Source organism: Chamaea fasciata, unplaced genomic scaffold (genome assembly GCF_029207755.1).
Source record: "Chamaea fasciata isolate MVZ Bird 193981 ecotype frontalis unplaced genomic scaffold, bChaFas1.0.hap1 SCAF_1, whole genome shotgun sequence".
Taxonomy (NCBI): domain Eukaryota; kingdom Metazoa; phylum Chordata; class Aves; order Passeriformes; family Sylviidae; genus Chamaea; species Chamaea fasciata.
Genome location: NW_027094086.1, coordinates 2,700,333 through 2,721,002, shown reverse-complemented (window position 1 = coordinate 2,721,002; position 20,670 = coordinate 2,700,333). Strand labels below are relative to the sequence as shown.

Below are 20,670 nucleotides of genomic sequence, written 5' to 3'. Positions count from 1 at the left end.
AGGAAAGACATGGTCTTCCAAGTTTTCCATGCAGCTTGAAGCAAACCAGCTTACTGAGCAAAAAGAAAGTGGATTCAGGGGAGGAATATGCAGCTGTATTGAGTAGCATGTTCTGAGTCTCTTCCAATTATTTCAAGCCGTTCCCACACTCCTGTGGATTTGCTGATTTTGTGAGTTTGAACATCCCTGGAGATTTTTATTCCCATTTCACTAAGTCTTTAAAAGCTCCTGGGCTTTTTCCAGAAGAGTTGCACTGGAGTTGGGGGTAAAGTCATGGAATCCTTGAATTATCGAGGTCGGAAAAGACCCATGAGATCGTCAAGTCTGTTGGAGTTGAAAGAAAACCAGGGTGGTGCTTGGGACAAAACATTCAGACACAATTGTTCCCATGTCCTGACACACCAGCAGAGCAGAAGAACAAGGCTGTGCCTGCCTTATGTGAAAGATTTCTGATTTCTCACCCCCTGCTCCAAATAAACAAATTTAAAATGAAGTCCTCTGCTTTCTTCTGTCTCCAGCCACCAGTGGATGCCTCAGCTTGGGCTTTAGCCTTCTCTGCTGATCCCAGACCTACCCCAGTGGATCTGACACCCTGTAGTTCTGAGAGGCTTGTGAGGAGAGGAATGGGAAGACAAGGCTTGAAATTAGCAATATCTGGCTCTAAATATGGGTTTTGATGTAAAAACACTATTATTAGAAAGAAAAAAAAAACCAAACAAGCAAACAAACATGGTTCATTATGTTCTAAATGAGCCCCTGGATAGAGCAGCCTTCTTCAAGGGAAATGTGGACAGAAAATGTCATTTATGAAGAGGGAAAGGACACATCCAATCAGCATAGGGGCTTTTAGGCTGTGTTGCCAAGACTGGTCAAAGTGAGGCAGAATTAGGGATCTGGAATTTGCCCTGGGGTCACCTGCCCTGCCGACACATTTCTGGACCACGACCGTTCTCTGTCCCTCAATCCCCTCAGGTCCATGTTTCCCAAAGTAGATAAACAGCTTTTTCCTACATAAAAGGCACATTAATAGTTCTAGCGTGCCTTTTGGATTGCCTTCCAGATTTTCCAGCATCCTCCAAAGGCTGTGCCTGAACCCAAAAACCTCTCAGACCAGAGGGGAAGATAGTTTCTGGAGTTTATGTTCTACTTGGGTATGATGGAAAATACCTTTGAGTGTAAATGGTCTTGCCTTCTGTTAAAGTACATAATGAAAATAATGAGTCAGGTTTTATTCAAACACCACTAATTTCTAACACTAATGTGAGCTATAAAACTTGAATGTCATTCACAATAAAAACTAAAAGAAAAAAGCAAACAGAATAGAAAACCCATCTGAGAGTCACACTGGTTGCGTATTTTGAGGTTAACATGACATGACGGTGTCTCTTAAGCTCATTTAAACATTTAATTTTGTTCTCTTGTTCCATCCCTGAGTACATATGGATTTCACAGAGGTTTAACAGGACAGAAGAAAGTTACCCATAATTGAAACAGGCTTTATGCACTGTTCACGATGTTGTCTTCAACACTCAGAGGGAGAAAAACGTGTTCTTTCTGTCTGAAGTGACTTATTCTCAGATTAAGGAAAACAGCTGTGAGAAGAGACAGGACTGTTCCTTAGAAGAGCACCACCAACAAATGGTTTGCTGAAATCTGTTCAAAGAGATTAATGTTAGAACCTCAGATTCAATAATGCAGAGTAAGTAGAGAAGGACTTGCACAGCATAAAATCACAGAATGGTTTGGATTGGAAGGGACTCAGAAATTATCCAGTTCCAAGCCCCTGCCTTGGGCAGGGACAGCTTCCATTGGAACAGGTTGCTCAGGGACTCATCCAACCTGGCCTTGAACATCTCCTGGGATGGAGAGTCCACGACCTCTCTGGGCAACCTGTTTTGGTTTCTCATGAACCTTATAGTAAAGAATTTATTCTTAATACCTACTCTAAATAAAATCTACCTTGTTTCCATTTAGGACCATCTGCCCCTGTCCTATCACTCCTTGCCCTTTTCCAAAGTCCCTCTTCAGCTCTCTTGGAGCTCCTTTGGGTACTGGAAGGGGCTCTGACATCTCCCTGGAGCCTTCTCCAGGCTGAGCAACCCAACTCTCCCAGCCTGTGTCCGGAGCAGAGGTACCCCAGCCCTGGGATCAGTTCAGTGGCCTCCTCTGGACTTGACCCAATGACTTGATCTCCTTCCTGTGCTGGGAATCCCAGAGCTGGATGCAGCATTCCAGGTGGGATCTCACCACAGCAGAGTAGAAACGGAGAATCCCCTCCCTCCCCTCCTGGTCGTCCTGCTTTAGATGCAGCCCAGGATCCAAGTCCAGCGTCTTTTAAAACCATCCTGCACCTGCAGAACTTTTGGGCTTTGCTGGGAGCCTTTGCAGAGCCTTTCTGAACACGTGCAGCAGTGAAGGATGAGTCGTGTGCTGGCACCACCTGGCTCAAGAGCCAGGCTCATCCCAGCCGCTCTCGGTGATTTATGGCAGGAGGCAGAGATAAGTTATCTGATAAATGATTCCTCCATAATCATAAACAGATGTGTCCCAGCATAGATTACAATTACATCTGAGGGAAAATAAAACAAACACAAAGGTTACAAGGCTGAGATTGGGTGAATGGTTTATTTCATCTTAATTGGTTTTTTTTCTTCCCTTATTCGGTACTAATCCCACCTTCCACTGAGGGACTTCCAATTTCACTGGGCTATAAATAATGGGATCAAACTTGTTTTACATATGCTTATGTCAAATGATTTACACAGCTACAGGATCAGCCTCTGATTTCAGGATGTGCGGGTCAAATACAGATATTGGAAAACTACAAATTTCCTTTCATGAGAGCATCAAAGGAACAGACCCTTAAAGGTGCTGAGCACTCTCCAGCTCCATTGGGTTCTGGGGGAGCCTGGAAGCACTTGGCCTCACAAGAATTAGATTTGAGAGGTGATTCAAAGTGTCTTAATACGAAAAACGAGGTTGAAAACCACCAATGGGTGAACTTCTGGAGAACCTTTTTTTTTTTTTTTTTTAGCTTATTTCTTCTGACATCTGTGAGAAGCTGACTTGGACACTTGAAAGTAAAGAAACCAACTGAGATTAAGTCCCTGGGTGTTGGGAACATGGGGACAAGAAGGTGACTGTGGTGGGTTGGCCCTGGCTGGATGTCAGGTGCCCTCCTAAGCTGCTCTGTCAAGCCCCTCAGCTGGACAGGGGAAGGAAAAAATAATGAAAGGCTCCGGGATTGAGAAAAGAACAGGGAGAGATCAGTCACCAGTTACCCTCAAGGGCCAAACAGGCTGGACTTGGGGAAATTAATTTATTTTAATGCAAATCAAATCTAGAGGTGCAACAAGTTGCATATTACTTCAATATGATACTTTGGGCTAGAAGTGTCAGTTCATTGAAATTAGACTTCAGTGTGTGGAAAAGAAGTGTTTTACTCTAACAAGGAGAAAAGAAAGGAAAAAAAAATCCCAAACATTGTTGCTTAAAAATTATTTTGGATTTTTGAAGCTAACCTAGTGATATTAAAGCAGTAACAAAGTGGAAATGTAAGTTGAAATCAAAGTAACATCTTTTGTCTGGCCTGAATTAAATTCATATTCACACTCTCAACTGCTGGTTTTTGCAAGTGAACCTGGAATTTTGAGCTTATTTCGGGCTTTTGTGACAGTCACTTGAGAGATCTTCAACTTCTTTCCAGTACGGAAAATTGTTTTCTTGTTCAACTCCTCAGGTATCATCCCTGTGAAAGGGGAGAGAGAATCCTGTAGAGCACAGAGTGATTTTGCATTTCAAGCTCTGTCTGTTGGTGCTCAGGCAAGGAGGTTTTTCTTGCTATCTCCATTGATTTAGTTCTCATTCTGAGCGCGTTTTAACTACAAGGAAATGAAATTCTCTCGCTTTCTGCTAAAATAAGAAGATTTACTTGTGGAAATAACTCTGTAAATACCACGTACTGCCATCTATGGCTCTGCTAGGGAAGCACATTGGGAGCCCTGCAAAGGAATCTGCTTTTCCACCATCAAAGAAACCTTTTGTGCTAAACGGGGGTTTTAAACAAGTGGCTCGCAGCTTCCAGCAGCTGGTGTGGGAAAATAGAGTTCCCAGGGGAAGGGGAATCTCAGTCCATCCCTCTCCTGCCAGTTTGGTGCCAGGGTCAGCACTAGATGCCAAGAGCTTGGAGAGAGATTGCAGGTCAGCAGGAAAGCACCTGGAGGGCAGCACAAAGGAATTCCAGGCACTCCACACAGGAAAATGGCTTCATCACTGATCTAGCTTAAATTCCCCTATTCTAACACCTGAGCATGTGGATTAAACTAGAGGGTTAGGGATTCTGTGTGTTCTCTAGGGCTGTGATGTTGCTGGCATCATGGAGATGTAGTGGGATGACTCCTCTGACTGGATTGGGATGGGATGGAATAGAAGGATACAGGAAGAACAGGAATAGGAATTCTGTCCAGGAAGAACAAGCAGGGGACATGAGGAGGGCTGTCCCCCTCTGTGTTGCGGAGCAGATGGAATACACGGAGCTTTGCCTGAGGATGGAAGTGGAGCTAAGGGAGAATTTATGGGTCAGGATTAAGGGAGGGCAGAAACAGGTGACATTAGAGTGGGGTCTGCTACAGGCTGCCTAGCCAGGAGGCCCCGGGGGGCTTGGAGCAACCTGGTTGTGTGGGAGTCGTCCCTGCCCCTGGCAGGGAGTGGAACTGGATCATCTTCAAGGTCCCTTCCATCACAAAACTTTCTGTGACTCTGGAAACATGCTGTAATTAATATTAACATTGCTCCTTTTAGAAGGTGTTCAGCACTTTCCCTCCTGAAGAAAGTTTCTAAATAAGGATAAGGAAGATCTGAGCACTTGTTGGTGAAATTATCTTTATTGTGACCATTTGGGATGCTCCTGATTTGTCTTCATTGGCAATAACATCTAAGTGCACTTTGCCTTTGCTCTCACTCTTGGTTCTCAGCCTCTGGTCCCTGAATCTTCACCAGCTTTTGGCCTTGCCATAGGAGGGAGCATCCCTCTCCCTCCATCTGGCCAAGAGTTATGTGTAAAGCTGCTGAGATCCCCACAGGAGTCTGTGTGTCAGGGAAATGGACACAGTGAGGGGTTGTAGGGAAGAGGAAAAGGGCGCTGGAGCCACAGTGGACACAGGTGATCCTTGTGGAGTGGGGAGGCAGAAGGAATTCATGAATATCTCCTTCCCACCCCTTCCCTTCCTGGACAGAGAGAGGGGAAAGAGGAAAATTCAGGATCAGTTCAAAGCTCTTGGAAAAAGAGGAGCTGTGAACATCTGGGCTTGGGACTCCATCATCCCTTCCTGCTGTCAGAGCCAGCATCACAAATCCTTTCAGAGGGGGGTTCCATCCCCTCCTCTGGACATCCAAGAGCTTTGCGACCCCGGGAGTAGCTTGGCTTCCTCAACAAAGCAGCAGTCACTCATCCAAGCTCCCTCCACCATCACTGGCTGTGACCATACCTGTGCTGATGCTTGTTCCCCTCACTAAGGCCCTTTTTTGGGGCTCCATTAAATTGTCCCCAGGCCCTGGTGTGCAAAGCAGGCTGGTTAGGGGAGAGGGCTGGAATCAGTATTTTCCATGCTTGGGAAAGCTGGGAGTTCTGCCTTGCCTCACTTTACAAGTCTATAAAATGGGCTTGATGCTAAATTCCTGTTTTAGGAAAATTCTCTCACCACGTTGCCCAAAAATGGGGGAGTTTGAGCAAAGAAACTCCTTGAACACAGACAATTCTTACACTTACTAAATCCAGTTCATGTGAGGAAGAACAGGAGTTTTCTCCTTGCCCTTAGGAGAGGCTGGGATTGCTGGGTTTGACCTGTGCTATGTGAGCATTAACACTCCTGAGCAGCCACTGCCAGCAGAAACCACAGCTGGCAACAGCAACGAAAAGTCATTAAAAATATATAAAAATTGACGACAACAACAAAAGCGAGGTGGAGAGCACAGCAGTCATGTGAGAGGCAGGCATGGGAAAATCCCTTTCAAGTCCTGGGTAGAGCTGAGTTATCCCATGTCCCCCTTCAGCAGAAGGATGTGGCTGGCTGAAAATTTGAAATGTTGAAGGAGATTTTTAAACAGACACAATGGAAAGCGTTATAGATGTAAACACAGTGGTGCCTGTTGCTGGAGGGGAAGTAAACTGATTACTTACAAGCTGTCCTGCTTTGCAGTTATCCTTTTCAAACAGATCCCCTGGGAATCCCAGGCATTCCTTTTTCTTTTTTTTTTTTTTCCCCTTGCCATCCTCATCTACACCTACGATATCTGGGGGTACCACTGGCAGGAGGAGACTCTTCCAAAAAAACTAAACTCAGTTTCTCTACATTGCAATTATGCTCCCAGCAGATTTTTGGGGGCAAATCTATTATTCCAACAGCACCACCAGCCTACCTTTGCAATGTGGGAGGTGGGAGGACAGAGTTAACAAATCTAAACCAGCTCTGAGCAGCTACCAGCCCAAACAGCCTTTTTCCGTCTGCATTCCATGCTTCAAAAGAAGGTGGAAAAATTGGGCAGATAGAAAATGTTTTTCTGTCTCTTTCATGTCTCCCTCATGTACTTTGTAGTTTGAGACCAGCTTAGGCTCCTGAAGTGTGCAGCTTAATCCTTCTCCCAAAAATCTCTTTGCATATTCCCAGGGGTGCTACATTTAACCATGGATATTCCCTTTGTTTTGTTTGTTGTTTTTTTTGTTTGTTTGTTTGTTTGTTTTGCTCTGGACCCGTTTTGCCTCTGACAAGAAGAGGCATTTTCTGTGCAACAAACATGTTCTAAATTAAAAGTGAGTGTAAAGGTTTGTTTATCTCTCTTGAGTTTTCTGTTTTCCTTTGGCAGGGGGAAGAGGAGACTTACAGCTGGATCCAGCTCAAGCCTTTCCACCTCCAAAACCCAGACAGGAAAACAGAGCAGAGAAGAGAAAGACACTTCAGTCTTGGTTGTGTTTTTGGACAGCAAAGTCAGTGTTTGTCACAAAACCCAACCAGCACCTCAACAAGGAGAGTTAGGGTTGGGTTTTCCTTGTTAGCACCACCATGATGGTGTGGGCATGGTGCATCCCAAAAGGTGTTGGGCCTTGTTGAGCTCTTTTTGCTGTTCTTGTCTGCTTCTTTTCCTCTGGGAATGACACTGGAACGTCCTGATGGTGCCCGTATCTGCCCTGAGTAGCTTCAGGAATCCTCATACCATATTGTAATGGGACAGAGGTGGCCCAGTTTGGGCTGAGCTGAGGCCTTTTGGTTATTTCTGCACAATTTCGAGCAAAACAGGGCAGAGATTTCTGTTTCGGGGCTTTCTGTGTCATGAATAAAATGTGCCCTGGACTGAACAGCGTAGCCCCTGAAAGGCTACATGGGGAGCAGAGGGGATGACCACAAACACAAAGGTGTCTTTAAATCTGTTATGTTGTCAGTATAGACCATCCTCCCCACAGATCTCATGTTTGGGTTATGTTGGCAGGATGGAAGGAAGGGTCTGTGTCTCCCCAAACTCAGATTTCTGGGAGATCTGATGTTTTAAGTCTATCTCTTGCTCTGCCAATGGCCTTTCTTGCCCTTAGAATTATCCTGCTGCAGGGAATTTCACAGATCCATTTAATGCTGAAGTTATTTTGCCCTCATCACTTCACAGATGAAGAGAGCAGGTGAATTATTGCACTTGGTTATCTCAGCCAGTTGCAGACCCCAAATCCTCACATCCTGTTTGCTGTCACAGCTCACCCTCAGTTCTCCCTGGAGGGCACACAGTGAGAAATGGGGACATCAGGCCTCTCTGTGATTTTGAGGTGTGGGCCATGCTTACCCTCTTGGGTAGGAATTCACAAATCCCTCTACTCAGGACTGGAAAAAATGGTCTGCAGTGACATTTGTCAGTATCTTCAGACAATGCTCTGTGGCCCAGGGTAGGATTCCTGGTCCTGTGCAGGGCCAGGAGCTAGACTTTGATGATCCTTGTGGGTCCTTTCCAGCTCAGGAAATCAGAAATCAGAATCTGTGATTCTTAGATTCATGGAGCCCAATTCCCCATCCCCACAAAGATGAGCTCTCCATCAGACCCCGCTGCAGCAACAGAAAATGGGTTTAGTTTGGTCAGTAGCACTTTCTGGTGCTTTGTCCTTCTGCTTGAGCTTCTTTGCCTGGCAGCACGGGAGAGAGGCCAACTGCACCTTGCTCTGCCTGACCTCCCCAAACCCAGGACAGGACAGGTGAGTGTCCCCCTCTTCCCCCATCACTCCAAATGCAAGGCAGAGCTGCCCCATGGGGCTCAGAGGGGAAGGGGCAGAGTCAGGGTTAGGGCTAGGGTGAGGTTTAGGGTTAGGCTGCTTCTGCCAAGCACTCCCTGGCTCCCTCCAAAGCTTTCCACTCTCCTGCCGGCACCTGTGAGGGTCGGAGAGAGAGAAGCTGCAGAAACAGGGAAGAAATCCCTGGGTGACTCGGAGGAGCAGGGAAGCCTTCCTGAAGGAAAACAAACTCCCAAAATGCTGGCGAGGGAGAGGGAGAGATTTCCATTCGGAGCATGTACTGTGCTAATCCAGCATAGCCGCCTGTCGGCTGAAACCCTGCATTTCAGGCCCCAGCTGCCCCTTTGCTCCAGTCCCCGCTTAACTGGAGATGTCACAGATGCCTTTGGCCAGCGATGCTGCAGTGCTGGCTGGGGATGAGAAGCTGCTTTGCTGCGTTCCTCCACAGCCAGGGTTTGCAGCTCAGCTCGTCTAAATGAAGAATTTTCTTTCTTTCCTCCTTCCCCCAGGAGTTTTTTTAGGGATGCGAAAGGTTTGAAGGTGTGGGAAAAGGGACTAAAGGGCTGGATGATGTGAGAGGAAGGGAGGAAAGGGGAAGAAGGCCAAGGGGAGGGGGTGGTGATGCCCTGGAGAGTCCCTGGGAGGAGAGATGGGGTGCTCCTCACCCTCCCTGAGGCAGAGGGACAGAGGGTGGTGGCAGATGGGATCTTTACCTCTGCCCCTTGGGCAAGTCTGTGCCCCTTCCCTGATGGGGGAACAGCAGCCCCGGGCAGGGAGGGAGGTGATTTTGTCAGGGAAGGATGGTCGGTTTTCCCCTTTTGGAGGAGGAAGGGTTAAAAACAAGGGGCAGGTCCCGAAGTCTGACAGGATGCTGAAGTCCCCCAGCTCTTCACACACCTCCAGCATTATCCCTCTCCCTTCCATCCCCTTCCCCCCCCCCCCCCCCTTTTCTGCTCGGCAGGCTCCTCATTACCGGAGGACCTTCCCCAGGCTGCAAACCTGGAGGCAGCACCTTCACCCCAAATCTGCCGGGATGCAGCACGTACCTTTCACTCCAGCCCGTTCCCTCCTCCTCCATCTGCTCAAACTTTCCCTTCCCCCCTCCCCAGCCTCCTGCGACCCTGGGGTGTTGCCTGGATGTGAGACCCACAACTCCTCCCGCCCCCCACCCCCTAAATTTTGGGTTAATGGAGCAAGGAGTTGAGGAGGAAAGAGGTAAAATTTAAACAATTAGGAAAGGGTTAATGGCTGTTGCCGTCTTCTGCCTGGGCAAACCGTGCGCCCTGGTGCAAAGGCACGGCCAAGCCGGGGTGCTGGGGGAGGTCCCCCCATCCCCGCCCTCCCTCCCCGCAGCTGAGGGGCTGGGGAGCCACTGCCCCGCTGGTCCCCGCCGCCCTGTCCAGTGTCCCGTCCCCCCTCCCAGGCTGTCAGCTCCGGGGGAGGCTCCGGGGGGCGCGATGAGAGAGCCCCAGCACCCCCTTCTCCCTCCCGGTACCCAGGCAGCGGCACCAGCGTCTCTGCGCATCCCTCTGCGGGCGAGCGGCACCTCTCCGTGCTGAGCCTCCGCAGGTTTTTGGGGGAGCGGGGCGGGGAGAGCGGGGCGGGGGGGGGGAAAGCTGAAACCTCGCCATCCTCACCACCACCATCCCGGCTCCCTCTTCACCTCCTGGCTCCCCGCTTAGGGCTAAGCTGTCCCGAGGAGGCTGCGCTGCTGAGCCGCCAGCGCGCTCCGGCTGTCGCTGGCTCCTCTGTTTCATCCATCCATCCATCCATCCATCCATCCATCCATCCATCCATCCATCCATCCATCCATCCTCTCCTGCTGGAGGCCAGCGGAGCATGCCCGATGCGATACAGTGTCAGTTCGGGTCCTTGCCTATAGCTGCCTGTTTTACAAAGCTCCGATCCGTGCGTGTGCGTGTGTATGTGTGTGTGCATTTCATCCCTCCCTCCTATCCCTCCCTCCCTCCCTCTCTCTCTCTCTCTCTCTCTCTCTCTCTCTCTCACTCTAATGTGTGATCTGGAAAGCTTATAAAAGCCTGATGTAATCCTTAATGCAGCCCCTGGCTACAAAGACTGGATCTAGTTTCAGAGAGAGAGATTCAGAAGCAGAATTAAAAAAAAAAAAGAAAAAGAAAAAGAAAAAAAAAGTGTGGGGGGAGAAGAGAGAGAAAGAAGGAAAAGCAGACGAGTGGATTTTAAACAAACATATCTTTCTGAAGAAGACCATTCTCGCTCCTCGCTGCTGGGAAAGCTACTCTGAACCCTGCTGTATATTTTTTTTTTCCAAAGGAGAAGACTTGATTGTCTGCTTGGATCTAATGATTTATTGGCTTTTAACTGCGTTTTTCCCCTCTCCTAAGGATTCCTCAAAAAACGGCTTAATTATTTTCAGCTTTTCTCTTCTACCTGCCTGTCTGCAGAGACACCAAAGGTTCTCCCTTCCTCTCCCTCCCCACCCCCATTTCTTTTAGGATTTCCCCCCCTTTTCCATTTGATAAATACATATATATATATATAAATGTGTATGTATATATATATGTAGAGGCAAGAGTGGAGGAAGCGGAGGGGGAGAGAGAGCTCGCCATCCTTTTGGACTTCACACGCTGCCCAATGTTGGGCTGGTTACCCCTGGATATGTTGCTGGTTTCCATTTGGAATTTGACGAAGGGAAGAAGGAGGATATAAAACCTGGGGAGCTCGGCAAGGTAAGGGGCTCCCGGCCACCCTTCCTTCTTCCACGGAGGGGAGGGAGAGGGGGAACGCGACTTCTCCGGCTGCGCTTTGCCTGGAGCGCAGGGGGGTCTGTCTCCATCCCCAGGGGAGCCGGCGATAGGGGCAGCGGTGGGCACCCACTGCTCTGCTTTTGCCCCTATAAACAGCACCCGGAGGATGTTTCCGTCCCTTCCACTCCGCAATTTGGACTGATAGAGCGTAATCATGCCCTGACATGGGAAGTTTTAACTTTTGTGCATGCAGGTCCTGTGGGCAAACATCAAGCACTGGTGGAAAATATTGAATGTCTGCAGGATGCGGAGGGGGAAATGCAGACGTGTCCTGGGGAAGGGAGCTGGGGACTGGGTTCTTTGTGGGGGGAGAACGCAGCCAGGCGAGGGAAGAGGAGCGGGGGATCGCGACAGGAGAGCTGCAGAGCCAACCGGGGCTGAACTGCCAAGTGCTGCGAAGCCGCGGTGCCTTCGCGGGCAGCCCCGGGGTCCGGGACTCCTCAGCCCGCAATGTTGGCAAACAAAGTCTCGGAAGGACAGGCAGCTGCCTGTCCCGGGCATGAATCTACCCTCATGGCAGCTTCCTGCCTTCCCCCTTTTCCTTGGAGAGCTCTCGGGGTTGGGGCGGGGGGGGGGGGGGGGTCCTTTCTTGCTTCGCTGCTTGTGTGGCACCGACCCAGGGCTGGAGGCTACGGCTGGGGAGGGGATGAGCTCTTCATGTGCACCCTCAAATGCCATTTCTCAGCACTCCGCTTCACACTGGGGGAGAAAATTAACCTTTAGCCTCCGTAGAGCTCCGAGTGTGGCAGAGACACACAGACACACACACACGCTGCTCCCGGCGCTGTGCTCCTGGGGGATGCTGGCACCCAGGCATGGCTTAGCTTTTCTTTGGGAGGGGGGAGGCGGGTGGGGAGAGAAGGAGTCTCCATCAGGGATGCGTAATTACAAAGCATCTTGTTCTGAATCACCCTGTGTGGGAATGAATCGCAAAATTTGTCTCTCCCTCTTCCCCCACCGCCCCCTTGCCTTTCACGGCCTGACATTCGCTGATGGAGGGTGGCTGTTGATGCATGTTCAGACTTTCACAGAGAGGTGTTTCAGCCATGGCTCTGCCAAGGCTGGGAGGAAGAGGGGAAAAGAGGGATGGAGGGGGGTCAGGTAGAGGTTTCAAAGGGACTTTTCAGTCCTGGCTGAGAGCAGGGACCGGTTCCCGAATCGAAGGCACGGGCTGCAGATGAACTCTGCCAGGTACCTTCGGCTGTGACTCACACTCGTGTCCCTGATCCTGCCCTGGCCAAGCAAACAACCCCCGTGAATCAGCGGCATAGAGAGGAGTGGGGAGGGAGGGGAGCATCAAGGCAAGGTCAAAGGGATGGAGGGCAAAAAGACTCCCCCACTTCCATCCCTGATCGCCTCATCCCTTCGGAGCTGGGGCTTTCCGAGGCTCAAGCTCAACCCAGCTCCAGTACGGGGTCTGCTGAGTTGCCAGGGCCAGCTGACATCTGATGGTTGAGGGAGGAGGAAGAGGAGGAGGGGAGGAAGGGGGCTGAGGAAGAGCGGAGCTACTTTGACAGATGCCCAAACCTGCGTGCGCGGCAGAGCGAAAATCGCAGCGCCTCGAAAGCCTCCCCGGGAGGGAGCCAGGGGTGCTCGGGGTGCGGGGTGCACCTCCCCAGCCCCGGTACCTGTTGATTTCCTATAGGTTTCCTCTCACCTGGCCAGGCAGAGCCTGAGGAAAGCCGGGAGGGCTGAGCCCCCGACACTCCGAGGAGTTGCCTGGTGACCTCCGCGGCGTAGCAGGGAAGGCTCTGTATTAATGATGATGACTCTGCTTTGGCTGGTGCTGAAATATCTGTATTATCTATTATCAGCTGGGAGACGAGGCTGGAGGCTTCGCAGGGCTGGGATCTCATCCAAAGTCCGGGCTGCTAAAGGAAACAAACAACTCCCCATGCATATTAAGTAGGTCCCTAATTAATTAATGACTCATTAACCTGGGTCCCACAGTCCTTCCTGTGCCCAAGACCTCGCTGAGGAAGAGGAAGGAGGTGGCAGGGCAGAGCCGAGGAGGATTTTTTACCCTTGGAGGGTGCTGAGGAATTGCACCAGCTGAGCCAAGCCGCACTGCCAGGGGACAGGGTGGCCACGGGGCTGAGCCAGGCAGGGGACAAGGCTCAGCCCCGTGTCTGAGCAGACAGACAGACCCTGCCTGATGGGTCTCCGGGGGGCACAGGAGTGTTGAAGTGTGGGAAACCCAGGGGACCTCCGTACACAGCTCTGGGTGTTTGAGAGGGGTCAGGGTGCAGCATCGCTTCTGCTGTGGAGGACGAAAGGGGAGACCAGAAAGGGACTGGACAGGCACAAGGGACAGTCAGGGCAGGAGCAGGGCTCCCGGCCCTTTTCATAGCACTTGGGATGGTGTTGCGGAGCCCTGGGTACAGGGAGAGGGGCTTGGAGGCCCTGTAATTGCCCTGGGAAGCTGGACAGGCTCAGGGAAGGGCTGGCTGCAAAGCGGAGGGGTTTTCTACTGATGATTGTGGCCCCTTGTCCTTACATGAGGGAAAACGAGGCAGGGACTGTGTGCGAGACCCCACACCCGGGATGGGAACTGCGTATGGGTGTGTGTGTGAGCCTGGGGAAGATCCTAAACCCCGATCACACAGCAAAGAGCAGCCAAAGGCAACCACCAGGGCTGGGGGAGCACCCCGCATCCCATTCTCTGCGAGACCTGCAACGCCCTGTGCCCCGCAGGCACCCAGAGGTGCTCTGGGACACCCCCACAGCCCTCCTCTGCCTTACAGCACCCCACAAGCCCCTTTACAACCACCCCAAACTTAGTGAACCCCCCCCCCACACACACACACACACATACTCCATCCTTCTCACAGCATCGAGACCACCTCCGCTGCAACCCCGCGGCGGGAGAGGTTGGGGAAAGGTGTCGGGCATCTCCACCTAATGTCAGGTCTCCCCCCCAGCCTCCCCCATGCCCAAGGCGGCAGCGGGGGGGCTGCCGGGGGCGGCCAGGGCTTGCGGCGAGCGGCGGGGAGGTGGCGCTCGCAGCCCGGCTATCGCCGCTCGCCACCCCCGGAGCGCTCGGATGCTCGGCACAGCCCGCGGAGCGCTGCTCTCCGCTACTCCCCCACCCCAAAAATACCCCACCCGTACAGCTGGGGCTCGCAAGAGCGCTGGTTCCCACCCCGCAGCCGAAACGCGAAAGCCGTGGGGTTTATTTCCCACTCTCCAGCATCGCCTTCCCGTTGGGTTTTTGCTCCCCCCTCCCCATGTTTTTTGGGTCTTTTTTTTTACCATGCTCTCCCGCATGTCTTATCCCCTCTCCTCCCCTCTACTCCCCAATTTCAATATCCTTGTGAAAGTAGAGGCTTCCACCGTGTCTCCACGGGAGTGGGAGCGCTGCTGTGTGCATCTCTGTTACCCCCATGCCCAGAACTGGGGGGCACACGGAGGCAGCCTCCAGCCCCAAGGGCTGGCTGGAGGTCTTCACACCATCCCTCACCCCCTGCAAGCGGCAGAAAAGGATGTTCGAGCACTTTGCTCCTGGGAATCCACCCGTGGAATTGTCCAGCAGGGATGGTGCCCCATCCTCGAGAGGGAATGACAGAGGGGCTTCCCGCGGTGCCTGTGTGGCTGCAGGTGGCTTTTCTCTCCCGGTTTTTCGGGGGAGAGGAGGGAGAAGGGGAAGCAGTGTGCTCACAGATCCAGATTCACCCTCTCCCGTTGCTCAAGTGTAGCAGGCAGGAAATCCTCTGTCATTGATACCTGTTGCAGGGTATCAGCTTGGCTCATTAATTAGCTCCAGGAAAACCTGTGCTGGTAAACAAATGACTCAAAGCTTTTTCTCCGGGCCTGATCCCAGGTTTGTGGAATGCTGGTCTCCACCTTTCTAGGAGAGGTGCAAAGAGACAGGAGTATTTTCCTCAAGATGGATGACAGGCTGTCTCTGGAACCAGCTCACCTCCTCCCCTCGGAGATAATTCACATCCCCGGGTGAGCCTTCAAAGGGAAGGGAACTGGCACCTGGCCTGGAGGTTTGCAGGAGAGTCCTGCTTGGTGTCGCAGCACGGGTTGGAACGGCTCAAATGTGGCTGCAGACAAAGCCCAGGGGTCCCCATCACATCCCAGTGCTCACCATTCACAGGATGCGCCCGAGTGCTTCTCATGGCTCCTTCCCCAAATTCCCTGGGCTCTCTGCTTGCCTGGAGTTTGCTGGGATAAAAAAGGGCAGGACAGTGATGCTTGTGTTTGGGGGAAACTTGACTAAGAGTTAAATGCTGATGGGGGTTGATGTCCGTCCATAAATTTGGGTGGGGTCGGGATCTGGGGCTCTGAAGCACAGGAAGAAAAGGGCTGGTGCACAGTTCCCTCAGCCAAGGTGGGGATAGGGGTCTTCTTGGCATCTCAGTTGCCTTGAACCACATCTCTGCAAGGGAAAACAGCATTCAAATGTCCCATCTGTGCTGGAGAGGCAGGGGCTCCTTTTGACTTGAAATGTACTGCTTTCATTTAGATTAAATATTAGGAAGAAATTCTTTATTGTGATGGAGTTGAGGCCCTGGCACAGGTTTCCCAGAGAAGCTGTGGCTGCTCCATGCCTGGAAATGTCCAAGGCCAGGTGGGATGGGGCTTGGAGCAACCTGGGACAGTGGAAGGTGACCCTGCCCATGGCAGGGGGGTGGAATGAGATGATCTTTAAGGTGTCTTCCAATCCAAACCATTCTGTGATTTTATGATTTTTACGTGGCCCCATCAGATGCCAAATCCACAGGAGACCAGCCCTCTAAGTCCCAAACCACCATGGCAGGGAGTTGTGGCAACCCTCATTTCCCCAAGTCAGGACCACCATAGATGTCATCCCGGTCTCCAGCATCCCAGTGTTGGAGGTCCCACCTGCCTTGTATCCATCCTTAATGCTCCTGCTGTCAAAAGGGCAATTCTTCCAGTCCATTTGTGGCCCATTATTTGGGGCATTTTATTCCGACCTAAGAAACCATCAACTGGAAGCCAAACTTCTTTCTTGGAGAGCAATCCTGCAAGGCAGCCCACGGGGGGTGAGTGTAATTCCCTTTCCCTTCCGTGCACTCCGTGGGATATTTGACTCTCTAATGTGGTTTGCAGCATGCTGAGGCTACAAAACACAACAATAAAATAAAATAAAATAAAGATAAAAAAATAAAAAAGGAAAGGAAAATGAGCAGTAAATGAAGTCCCTTCAGAACATCCATTTGTCGTCACATCTCGAGTTCAGAATTTCCTCACGGTGCCTCTTGGAGCAAGGGTTTTGTATTAGTCTGATTATGTTGAGATAATCTGTCATGTTGTTCCAGGAAGCTCTGAGGGAAAAGGAAAAAAATAAAAAGGGAAAGGAAAGATAATATTTTAAATCAGAGAGCTGCTAGATTGGTGACTCTGTCTGGCAGACACACATCACTGCCCCCTTTATGAAAATTTTAATTGGTTACCTCTGTCAGAGAAAATGAGAGATTTGCTGATTTTAATTTGTTGGAGCGAATCACTCCCTGCCAGTGTTATCAAAATTAAATGGGGATGGTTTCTTACTTTCCTTCTCCTACTCCCCCTGCATTTTCTTCTGAAGTGTCCCTCCATAAAAGATTGATTAAGGTATGACCAGCTGATGACAAACGAGCTGTTGAAGTGGCAAACTCTGCCGTGCTTGGTGTCATGCCTTATCCTTGGGACAGGGAGGATCAGGGAAAGCAAATGGCATCTGGAGGAAGAATGGACAAAGACCTAGTAAAGAAATATAGATATTTTTGGGGAAGGGTAAAAAATTTGAACAGAGAGATAGGTGTCACCTCATGTGGTACACTGTATTTTGGCTGAAGTGAGTGTAATGAAACACGATAAATAAAATATACAAAATCCTTCTTCCAGCGTTTTGAGCACCACTGTAGTTTCAGGTTGGTGATTTGCTCTAGGTAGAGCTGCTCTTTGCTGACTTGATGTGGCCTGGGAGCAGGACAGAGGAACCCTGCATGTGTTTAGGGGCACCATTTTGTGCATGCCACGTGCATGTACGGGTATTTATTGTTGCCAGCTCTTTTTCTGAACACTGGGTATTGGTCAGAGGCAGGTCTTGTGATGCCTCCTGCTGTGATTTCAGCACTCCCACCTGCAGGCTCACCTTGTCAGCTGCCTGTTTCCAGGCTGGCTTTGCTAGATGGAGATGTTTCCTCAGTTTTTTGAGCTCAGCTGGCGTATAACAAAGTCCTTGCTGTTTGCAAAATGGCTCTTTTTTTCCTCCCCTCTGTCAGCTATTAGGAATATCCCATTCCTGGCAGACGTGTCCTATTCCATATTCATTGAGAATTAGCAGAGCTCTCTGTCTAAATGTTTTTGGGATAGGGGTCATCGTGGTATCTGTGCTAGAATAGATTTGGAGCTGAAACTCTTTCTCTGTCCCATCTGTGCTCCTGTCTCCCTGGGGATGATCCTTTAAGCCAACAGCTCCACAAACCGCTGAAGTTCGGGTTACCCAACACCAAACCCCTGTGGTTGATTTTAAAAGCTGGTGCAGTGAAATTCTCGCTGTGGGCCAAGGACATCATCACGAGGCTGATCTCAGCCCCTGCCAAACCACGTGGCTCAGGGCAGGGGTCAGGTCACACTTAATTAAGACTTTGGTCTTTCTGCACGTTGGTGTTCTCATTTGTGAAATGGGGAAGCCTGGCTTCGTCCTTCCTGGTGGGGCTCTGTGCCAGCTGTGTGTCCAACTGGATGTGGTCAAACCACACTTCCTCTGGGATCCTGAGGTGAAGGGTGCCCAGCTGAGCACCAGAGATGATTTATTCTTTTTGTGCCTTGACTGTGAGCATGTCCACCCTCAAACGTTCCTCCAGAGCCGTCTTTTCTTGTCCTTTCTCAGTCCTTAATTTCTTGAGGGTCTTCTATAACTGTAGCAGGAAATTCTCCTACGCCTGCCTTGGATTTCCTCTGGATTAAACATCTCCTTTTCCAGAAGAACCTCATGGAGCACTGTAAAACTCTGTATAGTCCAGCCCACTTGGATATTCCAATCAATCAAGCCCGGGGTAGGAGTCAGGCTTTATGCTGGATGTTGTTGAGCAGCAATGTAACAATGGAGATCTCCTCCAAACAAATATCTGCTGGTTCCTGCAAATGAAAGTCAATACACCTTCACAAGGAAATCTGTCCCGGTGGGGTCTTTTGTATCGAAAGCCCTGTTGGTAGATTTATTCATTGTGCAGGGCTGCTCCCTTAACAAGTCAGTTATTCATTGGACACTGCTTGAGGGCGTGTGGAATTTATGGTCATAGTCCTGTAATCAGATATTTTGTTATAGAGGGCTTTGCCACCATGAGAGGTCTGAATAAATCAGTATGCAGCAGAAATTGATCCTCTCACAGGCTATTCAGCTCCTGCTTTAAGAGTGTTTTCTCCCTTCTGGAGCCATGCTACTAAAGCCTTTGCATGTTTGTGCTGTGGTCAGGCCTACCAAAGCTCTGTTTTAGTGCCTGTGTACAGACATTCATATTTAGGTCTGTTTTCTGGGCCTCATTTTTTCTCCTGAGTTACTTGAGGTCCATGATGTTGCCATTTCCCAGCCAGAAAAAAAAAAAAAATCTCCATCACCTGACTTAAACATCTGCAGGTTGGAAAGAATTGCTTGAAAAGGCTTTAATCAACTGCCAGCGAAGAAAGGGAAATCTGATTTTGAGTAGCTGCACTGGTGCCTTAAGTACTAAGGAGCCTGGCCTGCTAATCTCCACTTCTCAGATGTTGTTCCACAATCTGATCAGCTCTATTGAGCTGAAACAAGGGTTAATTGCTAAAAAATGCTCTACACCTTCATACATACAAGGAAAGGGGCAAGGGTGAGCACCTCGCTTTTTGGAGCTTAGTGCAATCTCACCGTGTGCAGCTGATGGTGAGGGAATTTGGTTCTTGTATGTGCCCCAAGAATATCTGTCTGGGAAGGTGAAATTACAGCAGAGCCTTTGATTTTTATGGCAGAAATCAGGGATGGGAGGAGAGGAAAAATCTCTGTAACCTAGCAGCCCGTACAGCTGCTACCTCCCAGGTCGTGGGTGATGTTAAACGTTTAAATGTCAATGAACCTCTCCTCTGAGCAGGGCTGAGCTGTCTTGGCACTTACACTGGGGATGGAGCTTGGCAGTGCTGTGGTTCCTCAGTGGTCAAACACTGCCTTGCAAGTGTTCCCCAAGGCACAGCATCTTTCCAGGGAAACTCTGATGACTACAGGGGTAGGCTTTGGTTTAAGGAGAGTCTGTGACAAAAGACATTTTTGTGCCTGGTCTGCTCGGGTGAGCACAGCCCAAAAGAGGGTAAAACTGTGATAATGGAGCATGTGACTCATGTTCACCTGTGGGAAGGCAAACCCTGAGGAGGCCAGAGGGTCTCTGAGCATCCCACATCTCAGCAGAATCACAGAATGTCCTGCATTGGATGGAAACCACAAGGACCATTGAGTCCAGCTCCTCCTAGACCTGCACAGAACAACACCAAGAATTCCCCATTTTCCTGAGAGTGTTGTGCAAACTGGAACTCTGGCAGTGTCCATGCTGTGACCAGTTCTCTGAGGAACCTGTTCTGGCTCCTGACCACCCTGTGGTTGAGAAACCTTTTCCCTGTTCCAATCTAAACCTCTCCTGAGACAGCCCCAGGCTTTTCCATCAGATCCTATTACTGGATACAGCACTGCCCTTCCAATCACCCATTTTAGCACTTCCAGGTCAGCCATGAGGACAAGTGAAGGAATAACAAGATAGTGAATTTATGTTCACTGCATATTCTGAATGCTTAAAAAAAATGACACGAACAATGTTAAATATTTCCTGTCCTGTGTCATTGGCTGGCTCCTGCCAGCTCGGGGTTTTCAGACATGTTACCAGGGATAGCAATGCTGTCGGGACTTTCAGAGTCTCCAGATGGAGATGATGCTACAACCAGCAGGAGAGATGGTGACAGGCAGAAGAGCAGCAGAGCTGGGAGGGCAGGGGGGAAGCTGGGAGAGATCCCAGCAAAATGCCAGTTGGCTGGGGGATCCAGTTAAGTGGGATGAGTGGAAATAGCAGGAGGGCATCCTTTGCTGTGAGAGTTGACGTGATTGTAGATGTACCCAAGGCATCCCTCAGGGACTAGAAACTGTGGGAAGTGCCTGCAGGCATGGAAATGCCACTGGAAGTGGAACTCTCCAGATGGGGAATCCTCAGTCTGGATATCTGGATATCCTCTACCAAGACCAAGGAAGATGGTGAGGCAGCTTGGAGGAGGTGATTTCCAGAGGTCCCTTCTACCTTCAAGCATCTGTGATTCTGTAAAGATGGGGCACGAGTGCTGCAGATTTTGATGTCCTCACTGGACGCAGATGCTCCTCCAGGAGCTGCCTTCTGGTGAGCAAGAGGCCTGTAGGGCATGTAAAAGTGTCCTGGGGAAACAACCGAAGGCTATTTTGCAGGACAATCTCCAGTGTGGGGCTGTGTGACAGCACCCTTTGTGTTGGCCTCCTTAGAAGGGAGGAAATCTGATTGGAGTTGAGGTCTAGGGGCTGAAATCCAAGGTCTTCATGTGTTTTGAGTGGAAGAAAAACCTTTTACTATGGTGTGAGACAGGCTTACAACCCCTCAAGAAGTAAATTAGAGACTGTCCTTCCCTGTG

General features: G+C 50.2%; 1 protein-coding gene across 5 annotated transcripts in view; it reads left to right on the top strand.

Moving 5' to 3' along the window:
- The first annotated feature begins 9,880 nt into the window (after positions 1–9,880).
- The window catches only part of ADGRB1 (adhesion G protein-coupled receptor B1), a 288,143-nt gene continuing 277,353 nt past the window's right edge, over positions 9,881–20,670 (top strand). For all 5 annotated transcript variants that reach the window (XM_066175225.1, XM_066175218.1, XM_066175211.1 and 2 more), the window contains exon 1: positions 9,881–10,971. The gene's annotated coding sequence lies outside the window, so the exon portion shown is untranslated. The remainder of the gene's footprint in view (positions 10,972–20,670) is intronic.